Here is a 15,748-nt window from a genome sequence, read left to right on the forward strand (position 1 = left end):
GGGCCCTGATAGGCTTACCTGTCTTTGCACATGTTGTTCTTTCTACCTTTCCCTTCCAGAACACATTCACACTGTACCTCATCTTGCCCACTCCCAAGGCTCTTCTCATATGTCACCTCGTTTCTGAAGCTCTCCCCTCTCCACCACCCCAGACATTCCTCACACCCTATTGGGAATCTGTCCTTCCACCCTCTACCCCAACATATTCCAGATGTTCCTAGAGGGTTGGGTCCTTTTGATTCTTTTCTCTATCCCAATCATCCAGCAAGAGGCCTGATCCAAAGCAGGTATGACAACGAGAGAATGAGTGAATGAATGAACGAAGGAACAAATGAATGAATGCATGAATGAATGAAGCAAGCAAGCACAAGAGGATATAGGAGACCAGAGGAGGCTAAGCTTTATGACAGTGGCTCTCCTTTCCATTATTCCTCTGAGGATCTACCAGAGTTGTTCTGACGCTTACAGATTTCTCAGCTACTGACCCTAAGTGGCCTCCTGAGGACCAGCTCACCTGAGGCTTGCCCTAGACAGGCACCTGGACTGCCTCTCTTTCAAGAGTTCTGTCCTTCTCTGGAAAGCCCAGGGGAATGCCAGAGGGAGGGGAACTGGACCTAGGCATTCTGGAGGTGGGTCAGCTGTCTGAGCCAAGCACATTCTTTTATCTCGCTCATCCCTGGCTCAGGTCATGGGTCAGTCTGGATCAGGAGTTCCTGGTCCTGGTGCCCCCTACACCCAACCACTCACTTTGTAGGGGCCAAGCCTGGGCTGAACAGCTTCCATGCAGCATCTTCGCCTCATCCCCCACCCTCACTCCGCAGTAGATACTGCCATGTAGTTTTGTTCAAGGTCACACCACTAGGAATTGAAGAGGAACTTGACACCAGGGCTCTCTGGCTCTGAAGCCTGAAATCATCACAGCCTGGGATGAAGGAGCAAGGTGGAGATCCCCTCCATCGAACCCTGGTTCAGCATATACATGTGCACTGGCGAGGCCGTACGAACCTCCTGGCCACGGACCCCGTCCTCACACGCCCATACCTGACCAGCCCCTGCTCTCAGGATGCTCTGCGCCTGTTTGGGTACCGTACTCATGAATGTGCAGGCCTGGATCAGGGTGCAGGGAATTCTTCAGGAAACAGGAAAAACAGCTCCCCGGCCTGGGGCTGTACCCAGCTTCTAGCACCTCTCAGGACAGGCCATGCTGTGGGCTCTGTGGGAAGTGGAAAGAGCATGGGCACTTTGGTTCCTGGTCACAGGAAGTCAGCCAGGAAGAGCCCTCCCAGTCCTGCCTCCGATGCTCTAACCTGGGTCTAAAAGAGGCAAGCACGTGTGTGCTCGCCCCAGGAGGAGGGCCCTCTACCCACCCACACCTCCTGCTGTCTACCCTCAACTCCCATGTCCCAGGGATGGCTGTTCCCAGCCTCCTTCCCCAGGCAGCCCCTTTCACGGGAGTGTGGCTCTATGGGGGAAGGTAGCAGAGCTGAGCTGAATGTCCAATGGCCCCTCCCTCCATCCTGGTCTGTGCTCCAGTTCCTACAGTAGCAAATAGTCAACACCTTCCTTGCCTGGTATACACTCAACAGTACTTAAGCCAACATAGTTTTGTTCAAGCTATGCCTCTATCTGGAATACTCCTCTCTCTCCCCTGTCCCACCTCTGACCATTCCTCCAAGGTGTTGTAAACCCACATGAGCACACACAGGCATGGACATACCCACATACCCAGAGACATACACAGTCACATATAGCCGTACACACAGCATGAGCACATGTACGCATGCATGCACACACACACAGACACACACACACATACCATCCTAGAGAGGGCCTAGAAAAGCCATCAGAAATCACCGAAACCAAACTCCCATTTGACAGAGGAAGAAACTGAGGCCCTGTCACAAGACCTCACCATAAGCCAAGGACAGAGCCGAGATTGGAGCGGGGGCCTTTTGGATTCTGGCCTTGGTTTCTGTCTTGTCTGCAAGGCCCTCATAGGCACTAGGCACAAGGTTTCATTGAGGGGATGGTTACGTGGTACAGGGACCCCTCTGGATGTGCAAGTCCCAGCATCCACCAGAACCTCAGACTTATCAGAGGGGAATAAGGACATCCCCTTCCTTTTCCATCTGCTTCATTTCCCTACAATGGGGGAGTGAGTCTGGTGCCCCAGCTGGAAGCAACATGCAAGCCTCTGGCTTATGTTTCCTTTCCAGACCATTGCACCAGCTCACTCACTTGTCTCCTTGCCTTCACCCCACCCCTATGGGCCATCTTTCATGCTGCAGTCATGGAGCTTCCTAAAACACAAATCTGACCATATACTGTTGAGCTCAAAACCCTTCCATGGCTCTGTAATGCCCTCAGGCCAACATCCAAGCTCCTGAGCCTGGCATTCAAGGCCCTGGCTGACCAAAACCCCCACCACCCCGCTAGACAACTCTCCCTCTCTGTCTCCAGCCTCATCTTCCCATGTAAAGCACAGTAAAGCCAGTTCCCATGGTCATATCTTTGCTCAGGGACACCCTCCCTTATCTTCTAACATGTGTATCATACATAACAAGAGCGGAGTGCTTCTCTTTACCAGGTCCTTATTAGGTGGTTTTATAGACCTCTTCTCATTTGATCCTGAGAAGCTCAGAGAAGCTAATATCTCCAGGGTCACAGAGCTAGCAAATTCCAGAATAACCTTGATCTGTCTGACTTTAGGAATTGTGCTGATCTCTTACCCTCCACAGCACAGACCCTCGGCTCCAGGAAGCTCTCTGACCAGCCTCTCTAAGCCCCATGACTCTGCCTGTCTGGTCAGTTATCTGCCAGAGGGAACACCCTAACGTTCTACAACCCTAGGTACTAGAATCTGCTCTTCCAGCTATTTTCTCAGTGTGAAGCAACCCTGATGGTTACTGTACCCATTTCACAATTCAAAACAACAACAAACTAAGGCCAGAAAGGGTAACCCAAGATCTCATCCAAGGTCGCCAATGAGTTTGGAGCAGACCACCTGCCCCCTCTACCTGGCTCTACCTCTATCCCACCTGCGTCTTTCTCCTTGTAGCTAGTTAACTCAAAGCCTGGAGGAGGGGCAGAGGCAGTTTCCAGGCCTGCTGCAGAATTTCCGGGGTGGCCAGACAACATTCCAGCTTTTCTACTAGGGCAGCTCCAGAATGAATGTATTACCTACTCACCCGCCTACCTGGCTGGCCTGTCCAGCCTGGCAGGGGAGTGTGACCCATCACCACTCTGGAAACCCTTGCAGCCTGCCACTGCTGGGGGTGAGATACTATGATGGGAAACAGAGGACCTGGACCCAGGACACCACTGAGGGGCAGGGGAGGACAAGGAGCAGGTGGGAAATCCCATTCTGCCATTCCCAGCAGTGGTACCTGGACAAGTCAGTTCCACAACCAGAGTTCCAATTTCCTTCCAATCTAAGAAGAGTATGCACTGCCTAAGGTTGTCGAGAGAGTTAAAGGAGATGATTTAAACTCATTTTATGAAATAATTTTAAAAGATATGACTTCAGCAAGTGGGGAAGGCAGGGAGGATGGGAACGTGCCAGGAAGACAAGACGGGCAGGAAACTGACTATAGATTAAGTTTCCCACCCTGAAGGCCATCCTCAGAAGGGAGGGCAGTCCAGGGACCCCCAGGAGGAATGAGACCCCCTTATACTCCTTAATTCACTCACCCTTTACAAAGGTTGCCATATCTATGCCTGTCCCCATGCAGGACACTTGGGGACTCCAAGGTGGGTTGGACCCTTCTATGATCTCAAGGAGCTCACTGTCAAGGTAGAGAGTGTAGGGGAGGATGGGGGAAGACCCAGGAACAGGCAATGACAAGTCAGGGTGATTAAGGCTGAAGGAAGCAGAGGCACCAGGGTTGAAGCAGCCAAGAGGGTCCCTAACGGGAATTAGGAGTGGGGTGGTCAGGGAAGGCTTCCTGGAAGAGGGGACACCTGACCTGGATTTTGGAAGACGGATAGGAGTCAGGTGAGTAGAAAGAGAAGAGGACCAGAGTGAGCAAAAACCAGAGCAAGAGACAGACTGTCTTGGGAACTGACAGTTATCCCTGTGGCTTGAGGGAAGTAGAGAAGGCAAGGCTGGCTAGGAAACCGGGAGGATCTTGGAAGCTATCCTCTGACCCCACCCAAATGTCCTCCACAGGGCTGAAGGCCAAAAGGCTCCAGCTTTGCTCGGTGTGCTTTCTGCACCACAAGCACCATGGCTAGTCTGGGGAAATAGCTGAGGGGTGACCTCAGATGTTATCAGCAAGTGTAGCAATGTGAATGTGAAGCCTCTGCAGCCTCTCCCAGGAGGCCCTTGGCTTCAGTAGCCTCTTTCAGAGGCTCTCTCCTTCTTGGGAGACCCTCGGACCCTGGCTCTGGGGGCCATGCACTGGAAAATATCTGAATATGGGACGGCCTCCCATGTTACAGATCAGGAGAGAAAGGCCCTACTCAAAGTCTGCTGTTCTAATTATATTCAGTATATTCTAATTATATTCACCCCGCCCCAGAGCAGAACTCCAAACTACCTGTCCCTCCTCTGACCCAGCATGGCCCAGCCCGCACGGTGCTCTAGAGACACACTGCTCAGCTGAACCAGTTCAGAACCACAGTGCCCTGAACTCCACCCTGACCTGACCTATCACAGCCAAATGCCTCCAGCCCGGCTCAGGAATAAAGAACCCTGCGTTCAGGCTTCTGCTTAGAACCACCCATACTGTGCAATCTTGGTCAGGTCAGTTCCCCTCTCTGAGCTTCAAGTTCTTCACTGAGCAGATGGGGAGAATCACCACTATTCCAGAAAGCTCCTGAGAAATGAGTAAGGCAAGGGGGCAGGTGGTTCTCCATGCAGCTAGCAGATCAGGCTCCATCCTGGTGTGGGGACTGTATCCTCCTATCTTAGCAAAGAGACACAGAAGCCCTTCTCAGCAGGGGGCCCTCCTGGGTCACCAGGCACAGGGGCAGAAGTCACGGTCAGAGTAGGCAGGGAAGGCTCCTGGAAAGGGCTGTGGGCAGGGCTAGAGAGAAGTAGGAAGGGTCCAGCTTGGGAGGACAAAGGGAGAATAGAAAAGCCAATCACTCAATTCTGAGTTCAGTAGTTCTAAGTGTTTCTTCAAGTCTGTTACTCACTGTTTCTGATAGCCTTTGGTTTTGAGATTCTCAGAACCACAGGAGTCTGGGCTTTCAGAGCAACATAACCATAGACCACTGTCCCAGGAGTCATAAAGTCTCAGCAAACACTTGCCAGTGTCCCCATGCACCTAACCTCAGAGAGACCCTGCAAACCCAGTCTCAGATCAGACTTGGTCAGAAGCTCCAGTCTGGAGGGGGAGAAAGACACAGACATGGACTAATTCCACTCAGGTGATTAAGCCACAACCAAGAGAAGCCCAGGAGCCATGGAGCTCAGAGGAACTCCTTCCTAACCAGCCTGTGGAGGCTGTCCAGAGGAGGGGTCATTTGAGCTGGAACTTGATGGAAGATTAGGAGTTTGTCAGGTGGACAATGTAGGGAGGAGGGCATAGAAGGCAGACGGAAGGGCAAAAGCAAAGACTCCGTGTTGTGATAATGTGACCAGAGGGTCATGTGAGGCTGGAATGGAGCGGTGGGTGGCACAGAATGTGTGTGGGCCTGAGGGACTCACAAGAAAAGGCTTGAATGCCAGGTTGAAGAGCTTGGCCTCTATCCTGAGGACAATGGGGAGCCATGGCAGGGCTTAAGCAGCGAAGGACATAGTGACCTTGACAATGATGGTGCCACATGGAAAGTGGATAGAACAGGGGAGTCTAAAAGGAAGGAGATCAAGGAAGAGACTACACATCCAATGGTCCAGAGAGAGGCACTGGTCTCTTGGACCTGGATTCTCTGAGAGATGGGGAGCATCCTTGCTGGCCCACAGCACAGCTTTAGCAAGACTCCTCGACCCACAGCCGGGGCTGGGCAAACTGGGCACTCTCCAGGAAGCCAGACCAACGCCAGGAGCCTCTCCTGAGGAAGGGGGAGAAGAGAGGGTCATGTGGACCCCAAGAAGCTTGAAGGAGGCCCTCCTCCCATGTTCCAGGGCCCAAGTATTACTGTCACTGTAAACACAGTGACGGGGTACCAGGGTAGAGGGCCAAGGAGGAAGCAGCTGCCCAGGAGGGCCCAGGCTGCCCGCCCTCTTGTCAGGGACTATAGCTACTCACCTTGGACCAGAAATACTAGGCCTAGGAGATGCTGTGACAGGGGAGCGGCGGAACTCCCCTGCTCAAGAACCAACTGTAGCTGTCCACAGAGCAAGGCCCTCAGCTTCCACTATACATTCACCCCCACACGTTCATTCATCTCCCAAACACTCCCTGGCATCTGTGCTCAACCTGTGCTGGGTTATATGCATAGAGAGAAAGCAGGCTGGCCTAGGCTTACAATTGACCTCTAGGGTGAACACAGAGGTCAGGGAAGGCCCCACAGACAGTCTCCCCCCATCAGGATCTGAGGGCTGGGAGAGGCCAGCATTGAGAACCCAAAGGACCCCAACTGTGCATCAGCCAGGCCCACAGAAGACAGTGCAGGGAGAGAGAGATGATTTCACCAGGAGAGCCTCCACCTTTCTTCACCAGATCAGCTGGGCTTCCCTGGTCCTGTGAGTAGAATGGTTAATCACGCCAAAAGCAAGACCTAAAGTCATGTTTTCAGGGCAAGATTCAAACTTCCCTCTGCCTGAAAGCCAGAGGACCAGGCCTTACTCAGATGGAGTTTCTGTCTTGAATGGGGAGAGGTATGTTGGGTCAGGTAGGCAGAAGCCCTAGCTTTCATCTCGGCTCTGTGATCTAGGGAAGGAAACTCTCTGAGCCTCTATTTCCTCATCTGCAAAATGGGGGTAATAATTCTTCCCTCATAGGGTTGGTAGAGGACAAAATGAGAAACTCTTATAAATTGTTACTAGTAAGCTGTCTCTGCAGAGGATACACAGGGGGAGGAAGGCAGTCAGTAGTTAAAATTCCAATAGCACAATCCCTTGTTACTGCACCCATGTTCTAGTATCTTCAAAATGCATTTAAGTCTCTGAGTATCACACTTCTCCCTGTGCACTGCACTCCACAGCTTATAACACCCTTTCCTGACTACTGGCTTAAGAATTGTCATAGCAACCCTGCATTTGAAGAGGTAAGGATCATCATGTCCAATGTACAGATGGCAAAACTGCCACCTAGAGGGTCACAGTGGCCTCTCTAAGGGCTGCAGCCAGGAAAGAAGCCAAATCACAGCACTCACCCATGAGGCCTTGGTGATTTCTCATACTCGCTTAGCTGGTCCTTATAGGCTCCAGAAGCCTGGGAACCCTGTGCATCCTGGGCAGGAAAAGGATAGGAATGGAGGGGTCGTAGCCTCACTCTACAGCCCAAGCCTACCAACCATTTATAAAGGTCACCCACTGTGATCCTCCAACTCCTCTGGCTAGATCCCTCAGGACAGCCCAAGGCAGGAAGAAGAGACTGTCAATTCTTCCCTGTCAGGGACCTGCAAAGCACATACTCTCCATATAGGACCTTACTGGTGCTAGCCTCCTTTTAGAGGCTGGCAGAGCAGGAACTTCCCCAAGATCACCCAGTAAGTTTGGGGAAGAGCTGGGATGGGATCAGTTGTAGGTCTCCCAGGTTCCCCTGGGGGAGGAAGAGTCCTAAGTGTCCCCAAATTCCTCGGCAGGAGCATCTGAGGAATGGGCTGAGGGAAGTGTCTGGCCAAGGGATCAAGGGCTCAGATGTAAGTGATGCCTGGATGGTTCTGGTGTCTATATCTGACCTCCTTGTATAGCATTACTCAATCCATTCTCCACCCTGCAGCCAGAAAGATCTTTCTGAAATGCTGCTTTGACCATGAATCTTCCCTGTCCCGCAAACCTTTTATGGCTCCCTATTGCCTTCAGGAAAATTCGAAGTTTTCTGCCTGTCCTGTAGTGTTCCAGAATACACTATTCTGGCAACCTATGCCACTTATCTTTTTTTTTTTTTATCGTCTATTAAACTTTCTTTTTTTTTTTTTGTATATTTTTTTATTGGAGTTCAATTTGCCAACATATAACACCCAGTGCTCATCCCATCAAGTGCCCCCCTCAGTGCCTGTCACCCAGTCACCCCAACCCTCTGCCCACCTACCCTTCCACTACCCCTTGTTCGTTTCCCAGAATTAGGAGTCTCTCATGTTCTGTCTCCTTCTCTGATATTTCCCACTCATTTTCTCTCCTTTCCCCTTTATTCCCTTTCACTATTTTTTATATTCCTCATATGAGTGAAACCATATAATGTTTGTCCTTCTCTGACTGACTCACTTCACTCAGCATAATACCCCCCAGTTCCATCCACGTTGAAGCAAACGGTGGGTATTCGTCGTTTCTAATGCCATGCCACTTATCTTGACGACTGGATTCTAGTTTCCTCTTCTTTGTGATGACATGGAGCTCCACTGTAGACATGCCTTCACTGGGAAAGCCAGGGGCAGGAGGGCAGGGGGGCTGGGGGCGGGCAGGAGATGGGGGCTGCTACTGCTCTCTCAGTTCAGCTCAGCCCTGTGCAGGCTGCTGGCTAAAGAGAAATGAGTGAGAGCCAGTTTCTGCCCTCCAGAGGGCCCCAGGCCTCTGGAGAGAGAAGGAGGAGACTGAGACCATAAGAGTCCAAGGTGGAACCAGGACTGTCAGCACTGGGACTTGCAAAAGCCAGAAGAGGCTCCAACCCAACTGTGGGATCAACCAATGAGGGGAGATCTGAGGTGGGCCCCAAGGCCGGGTAATTCTACAACTGAGGAAGATGAGTCTAGGAGGGCATTTCAGGCAGTGAGTATAGAATACACAATGGCCTAAAGGCAAGAAACTGCCTAGTCTGTGTAGCAGAACTACATGCCATCACTAGAGGGTGAAGGGTCAGGCAGGAGAAGGGGCGGGGGAGGTTGGCAAGGTGCAGTTCTTGGAAGCCTTGACTCCCAGGCTAAGGGGTTCAGGCTGGGTCTTGTTAGCCCAGGGAAGAGAATGGTTGAGATACGGGTTTCAGGAAGTTCCCTCCAGGGACTGACCCCACCCAGATCCCCAAGCAGTGAGCCTACCCAGGAGGACACTGGTACTGAATATGACCCGCACATCAGCAACGCCAGACCCTCAAGTTCCATATTATTATTATTAACCCCCTTTTACAGATGAGGGCACTGAGACTCCGCAAAGGTCGCACAGTGACCAAGGCAGCATTGGAATACAGGTCTGAGTCTCCAGGGAGCTTTTGTGGGTTCTGCTTAAAGAATCTCCTTCCCAACTATTCCCACACACACGGATAACTGAGACTTTACCAAGGCCCCACCCTAGTCCTCAAAAGCTCCCCATTATTCCAGCCTAGAGCCCTAAACAAGGCAGGCACCTCAGGCTGCAGGCGCAGGGAAGCCGAGGATGCCGTGGGGAAGGAACAGCTTGCCCTCAGCGCCACAGACCTGGGCCCGGCCCTGGGTCCGGCTCCTGCGGGGAGGGGGCCTACCTGCCACGGACCGTGCGGGAGGGGAGGTTCATTCAAACTAACCCTTCCTACAGCACCGCCTTCCAGATTAAAAGTCCCCTGAGAGAGGCTTAACTGTCCTTCCAGGCCACCGGCCCCGCCCCCAGTTTTCCGAGGCCCCGGCGCGGTGGGCGCCCAGGACGCCCCCGGGTCGACGGGCTGGCGGGTCTCCGGCCGCCGTCCCACGCCCCGGGGCTCGCCTCGGGGCCCGCCCCGGAGCACGCACGCAAACGAGTCCCGCAGGTTCGGCTACTCGACCGGCTCGGGGCGCGCGCACTCACCCACTGACACCCAGACTTCAGCAAGGACGCCGACTCGCACTCCCCGGGGATCCGAGCGCACTCCCGGGCCCCGCAGCCCCGGAGCCCGGCGCGCGTGGAGGCGGACCTGCGCGGGGACCCGGGGCGCCCTCGCGGCGCTCGGAGCCGTGCCCCCTCGGACCGCGGCCGCACCGCTCCGCCTGCCCGGCGCCGACGGGGCAGCCGCCTCGGGCCCGGGGCGCGCCCGCGGACCTCCCCCGCCTCCGATCCCCGCAGGCCGCCCGCCCGCCCCGCCGCGGCCGCCGCTCGGCCGCCCGAGCCCGCGTCCCGCCGCCGCCGCGGCACCCACGTGCCTGAGCCCCGCCCGCCGCGCCCAGCTCCCTGCCCCCTGCCAGGCCGGCTCCGGCCCGGGCGGGGCGGGCTCTGGAAGGACCCTGGCGCCGCCCCTCCCGCCCGCGCGGGGACCCCGGGGCGCCGCGCTCGCAGCGGGACGGGGCCTGCGGAGACCCACCTCACGCGAGGTGCGCCCGGGTTTTCAGAGACGCTGAATTTGCAAAGTTTGTCGGGGGGGGCGGGTACCTAGTGGCTCCTGCGCTGCCCACTTGGAGGCCTGTCTCGGCGAACCTGAGCCCTCTGCTGCCAGGAGCCTGCTGCCCTGCTCCGAGCACCACCACGTGGAGAACTCTCCTCCCCTGCTGGGACCGGGAGGTGCGGAAGGGTGTCCCCATTGCCTAGAGGAGAAATACATTCGGGGTCCTCCGTCTCTCCAGCCCCAGAGAAAAAGGAGCTAGGGGGAGAGCCCCACCTATGCTCCCGTTACTGGGCCTGATAGTCACTAGAAATTTCCTCCACAGGTGGCTCTTTGTTCATCCTTCCTTTTGAGCTCCTTCCTTTGAGCTGCCTTCTCAGACTACACACAGCGCTCCCTTCTCTGCTTTCAACCACACTCTGATGGCCTTCTGTGGTCAGGGACCCTATGTCTGTGCCTTTTCTAGACTGTAAGAGCCAGGAGAACAAGACCTACAGCCCTTGCCAGAGTTCCCAGGAGTTGCTTTATACTTGTTGAATGCTGAATGAATGAATGAATGAATGAATGAATGAATGGTCTAGGTGTCAGCTAGATACACAGCTTCAGCACTGACTTGGGGAGAATTTGACCCCTAGATCCAATCCCACTTGAGGCCTCCTTTTTTTTTTTTTTTTTTTTTAAGATTTTATTTATTTATTCATGAGAGACACACAGAGAAAGAGGCAGAGGGAGAAGCAAGGAGCCTGATGCGGAACTCAATCCCGGGACTCCAGGATCACCCCCTTAGCTGAAGGCAGGCGCTTAACCACTGAGTTACCCAGGCGTCCCTAGGCCTCTGTTTTTGTGACAATCACACATGCTCTCCCACCAACCGTGTTCATCCATCTGGGGCTTTAGATAGTTGGTGTCTGAAAAGCACAGAGGAGGCCTCTTCCTGTGGCCAAGGAGCTTGCCCAGGGCCCTGAGGCCTTGAGTCCTGTTGGGCTTCACATCAACTGACTGGGCCTGGCTGCTGGCCCCAAGAGGGGCCCAGAAGGGCCCAAGAAGGATACTGGCTGCGGCCTTGCCAGGAGCAGGAGCAGGAGCAGACACATACACACAGCCCTGTGCGGCTGTGCGGCCTCTGCAGTCCCTCGGGGACCTCTGCCTGGAAGACACAAAGGCCTCTTGTCCAGCTTCCCTTATCTGTTGTCCAAGCTGGTCCATGCAGCTTCTGGGGAGCCAGGAATCCTATGGCTCCCACTTATGGAGCCCAGGTCTTAGGATCCCAGTGTGGGGAAGTCCCTCTGGTCACTGGAGGCTCCAGCCAACACCTCTCCCCTCTCTCCCAGGCCTTCAGACCTCTACTGTAACTACTACTAAGCTTAAGAGAAAAAATTCCTTTGATACCAACATGAGGACCCGGGGCTCTGCCTCAGTCTCCAGCCACCTGCAGAGTCCTGCTCCCGCTCTAGCCCAGCTCTCCGAGAGGTGATGTTGCAAGAATGACATTGAGAAAGAGTGCAGCACACCGGGTTTAGGAACATGGAGTTTGAGGTGTCTTTGAGTTACCAAGGTAGAAATGTCCTTGGAAGTATGGGAAGTGTGGAGGGGTGCCTGGGGGGCTCAGTGGTTGAGCATCTGCCTTTGGCTTGGGTCATGATCCAGGGTCCTGGGATCGAGTCCCACATCGGGCAACTTACAGGGAGCCTGCTCCTCCCTCTGCCTGTGTCTCTGCCTCTCTCTGTGACTCTCATGAATAAATAAAATCTTTTTAAAAACTAAAAAATAAAATCTTTTTAAAAACTAAAAAAAAAAAAAAAACAAAAAAGTCGAAGAAAACTGCATTCCTGAGATACCCAGAGTCTGAGCACCCACAAGTGACTCAGTGAGCCCTGAGAAGCAGAGGAAAGGGACATGTCCTTGAACCCTATAGCCTTGGGGTCTTGTCTCACCTCTCCTATGGCTCTAAGCCTCAATGTCCTCTTCTGCAAAATGGTAATCATCATTTTCTTACCGGCCTGACTGAAATTCTTTACCCATCATCCCGAGCTCCCCAGGTTTGAGGCATTAGCATCTCCTCTAATGAGGGGCTGGAAATCTAGGTCACTTGACATGTTCTGCTGACACTCTCATCACTGAGCTTGAGAGATCAGGTCCAGCAGGTTCCAAATCCCCCAGCCGAGTCCCCTTTACTTGGGGTGGCCTCAGGAGCTCCCATGCATGGCAACGTAAGTGACTTTATTTTTGTCTTCTCACTTATTTACATTTCCTGGCAATAGTTTGTTGAGAAAATATAAAAGTTTCTGTGGCTAAAAGATTTTAGACCCATTGACCCAGCCTGGAAACAGGCTCAGTGAGTCCACCACAAGCCCCACACAAGGCCCTATCTGGAAGTTTGGAGGGGTATCAAAGGAGCCTCTCTGGAACCAAGCAACCCCAGCAGGCTGGTCGTGAAGACCCAGGCATATAATGGGCCCCAAGAGGAGGGTTAATGGAGCCATGGGAGGGAGCCGGTTGCGGGGTTCCATTAGCAGCAGCAGGTCAGGACAGGGAAGGGCAAGCCCAAGAGCGTTTCTCCCCATGCATTAGAAGGCTTCCTGTCTCCCCTACCCTGAGGAGGCACTTGGCTCTCTTAAGCCTTCTCATCTTCCATCTCTCTACTTCTCTCATCTCCCCAGAGAAAACTTCCTGCTCTGAGAATCGGTGCTAGGAGTGAAGTGAAAGCCCCTGCTCTGGTTCAGGCCTCCTGGTTCATGGGCTAGGCTGGGGTATCGGTCACCCCCTCCCAGCCATGGCCTGCCTCACACATTCTGTGGCTCCACCACCCTCTAGAGAAAGCCCACCTCTGCGGCCTGCCACACCAGCCCCTGCCTCCTCTCCACCTCGTTTCCTGCCTCTGCCTCGACGCCTGCCTGGCACTTGCTGCTTCCCTTGCCTGCAATGTCCCTCCAGGCTTCTCTGCCTTTCTCTTGGCACCCCCCCCCCCCACGTTGTTTCTCTAAGGCCCAGCCCAGCAGCCCCATCAGGTACCTCCCTTTGTCACACCATTGACCGCACTGTCAGCTCTCCCTCTAATGGACATTTCTTTGAAGGCAGAGCCAAGGTCTATCCTGTTCACAGCTACATGCCCAACACCTAGCACTGCCCCTGTCAACCTATCAGCCTTCATGAATATTCGTTAGGTGAGTGAGCAGGAACTTGATTTAGTGAGCACCTTTGTGCTAGCCATTGTGTACAAGTATTTCCCTTAGTCTTACCCCAGAACCCTGTGAGGTAGGTGTTAGCATGTGTATTTTACAAATAGGGACACTGAGGCTCAGAAAGGAGAAGTGAACGTCGGAAGTCACAGTGAGTCTATGGTGGGTCCCCTGGCCCCAGAACTCCCAGCCTGCCTGGGAAAGAAGGCCTTGCTGAATTATCAGAGTAATGGCTGAGCCATAGCATTGGGACCCTCACACTGGTGGCTCCAGCAGCCTTGTCTTCCTTGCTTTTGCAATGCTGCATCAACCTGGACCATCCTCCCTCCCTCCCACTCTCCTTCTCTCCCTCTCTCCCAGCCACAATGCTCCTCAGGTTTCCCAGGCAGGGGCCAGGTCCTGATGCCAAATGCAAACTAGAAGCTTTGGCTCTTGGTGTGCCAGGATGCAGGCACCCAGGGGAGGCAGCCCAGGAGGCAGGAAGCCTGGTCCCTACTCGGGAAAGCCTCCACTCCATCTCCCCACAAACAGGACCAGCTACATAATTTGCGGGACCCAGGGCAAAATAAAAATGCCCTCGTCCAAAAACGAATAAGAATTTCGAGATGGGACAGCAAAGCAGTATATCAAGTCCAAACTGTGGGGCCCTGTGTAGCTATACAGGTCACACACTCATGAAGTCAGCCCTGTTCTCATTTGTCCTCATTAGTTTCCTTGTTTGTCAAATGAGAGAATGCAGCTGCCTGACTGGGGAGTAGACGGGATGAGGTTGGAGATGTAAGTAGGAGGTTCAGAGAAGAGCACGGAGGTTGGGCAGGGGTCCCCAAGGACATGCCCATGGACATTTTTTGCTTAGGTCTCAGCACTGGGTAGCAGATTAGTTCTTGCCAGGAGTTCGATTCCTCATGCAGCGACTTTTCGTGGATCCAGAAGTAAGGCTCAGAGAAACTAAACAACTTGCTGAGGGTCATATTCAGTGGCAGAAGCCAAGATTAGAGCCCTGGCTATCTTTCTGCAAAACTGGTACTTTTTGTGACACAGGACAGAGAGAGAAAGAGAGAGAGAGAGAGAGGGAAAGAGAGAAGGGCAGGAGGGAGGCGGTGGGGGCTGCTCGGGACAAAGAAGGCCACTGTGCAGACACAAAGGCTTGACCACAGAGGCCCCTGCACAGGCTGGGCCAAATGGGTGGGTCGAAAAGCCCCATGGTGACTGAGGAAGGTGCCAGGAGCTGCCTCCCAGACCCCCCTCCCTGGTTGTGATGGGGGTGGGGAGGCACACAGGAGCCAGGAAATGGATCAAGGAGGAGAAACAAACAGGGCTGAGACTTTTACCCCAGGCCTCCAGAGCCAGAACTGCGCACCCTACCTTTTCCTGCTCCTCCTGGACAGCCTACCAGCTTAAGGAATCCTCCCTCCTACCACCTACCACCCCATTTCCCCTTCCTCAGTGAAAGTGGGCTCAGGCGGCTGACCATCTGATGGTCCCAACTTCGTAATCCTGCTCAGAAACTTCTGGCTTATCTCCACCACCCATAGGAAGTTGAAGCATAAGCTCCTCAGTATATCATTCAAGACCCTTTGTGACCTATCTCAATGACCTTTTCACACTCAATGACCTTTTCACACTCCCCAGTCCTTACTCCTCATTGGCTATGCACACCCCACTCATGTGGGAAGTCCCTGATTTCTTCAAAGCACTTGGTGCTTACACACCACACACACACACACACACACACACACACACACATACACACACACATACACACACAGAGTCTTGTTTGTTCATGCTTTCCCTTTTTCCTGGAGTGTTTCTCCCCCTGGCCTTTGCTGGCTGAGCCCTTTCTCCCTCACGAACCAGCTCAGCTCAGATGCCCCCTCTCCCACGCAGCTGTCCTCCCCCTCTGCCCCCGCCCCCACCGCAGTGGGACTTAACATTCACCCTGCCACAAATGTTGGATTTACCCATTCTCTTGCAATGCTTATCCGTCTCTGGCTTGAGCCTTAGTTTAGAAAGCCTACCTGGAGGAGAGGGTATTTGAGCTGGGCCGTCAAGGGCAGGTGGGTGTCACTAGTCAATGGTGGTGATGGGCAAGGAAGAAGAGCTCAGGGAACCAGGGATACCAGCCCTCTCTCAAACATTTTATCTGCATCGATCTATTTGGTTTCTGAGCTCAGACAGCAAGGGGTCCATAGTTCAGAATCACAGGAGTTGAGTGTCCAGGAGTGAGGGAGGAGGGGTTATCAAGGGGTTTGACTGCAA

The 15,748-nt window shown here is 53.7% G+C and overlaps 1 protein-coding gene across 12 annotated transcripts in view; it reads right to left on the bottom strand.

Moving 5' to 3' along the window:
• P2RY2 (purinergic receptor P2Y2) overlaps positions 1-15,748 on the bottom strand; it is a 40,104-nt gene that overhangs the window by 10,040 nt on the left and 14,316 nt on the right. For 9 of the 12 annotated variants that reach the window (XR_005375681.1, XR_005375680.1, XR_005375679.1 and 6 more), the window contains exon 1: positions 9,803-9,955. The exons of 1 other annotated variant lie outside the window; for it this stretch is intronic. The gene's annotated coding sequence lies outside the window, so the exon portion shown is untranslated. Of the gene's footprint in view, positions 1-1,041; positions 1,214-9,802; positions 9,956-10,292; positions 10,412-15,748 lie in introns of those variants that run through there. 2 more of the 12 variants (XM_038568731.1, XM_038568733.1) reach the window with 2 other exon arrangements.

The sequence above is a fragment of the Canis lupus genome, chromosome 21 (genome assembly GCF_011100685.1).
Source record: "Canis lupus familiaris isolate Mischka breed German Shepherd chromosome 21, alternate assembly UU_Cfam_GSD_1.0, whole genome shotgun sequence".
In the NCBI taxonomy this organism is placed as follows: domain Eukaryota; kingdom Metazoa; phylum Chordata; class Mammalia; order Carnivora; family Canidae; genus Canis; species Canis lupus.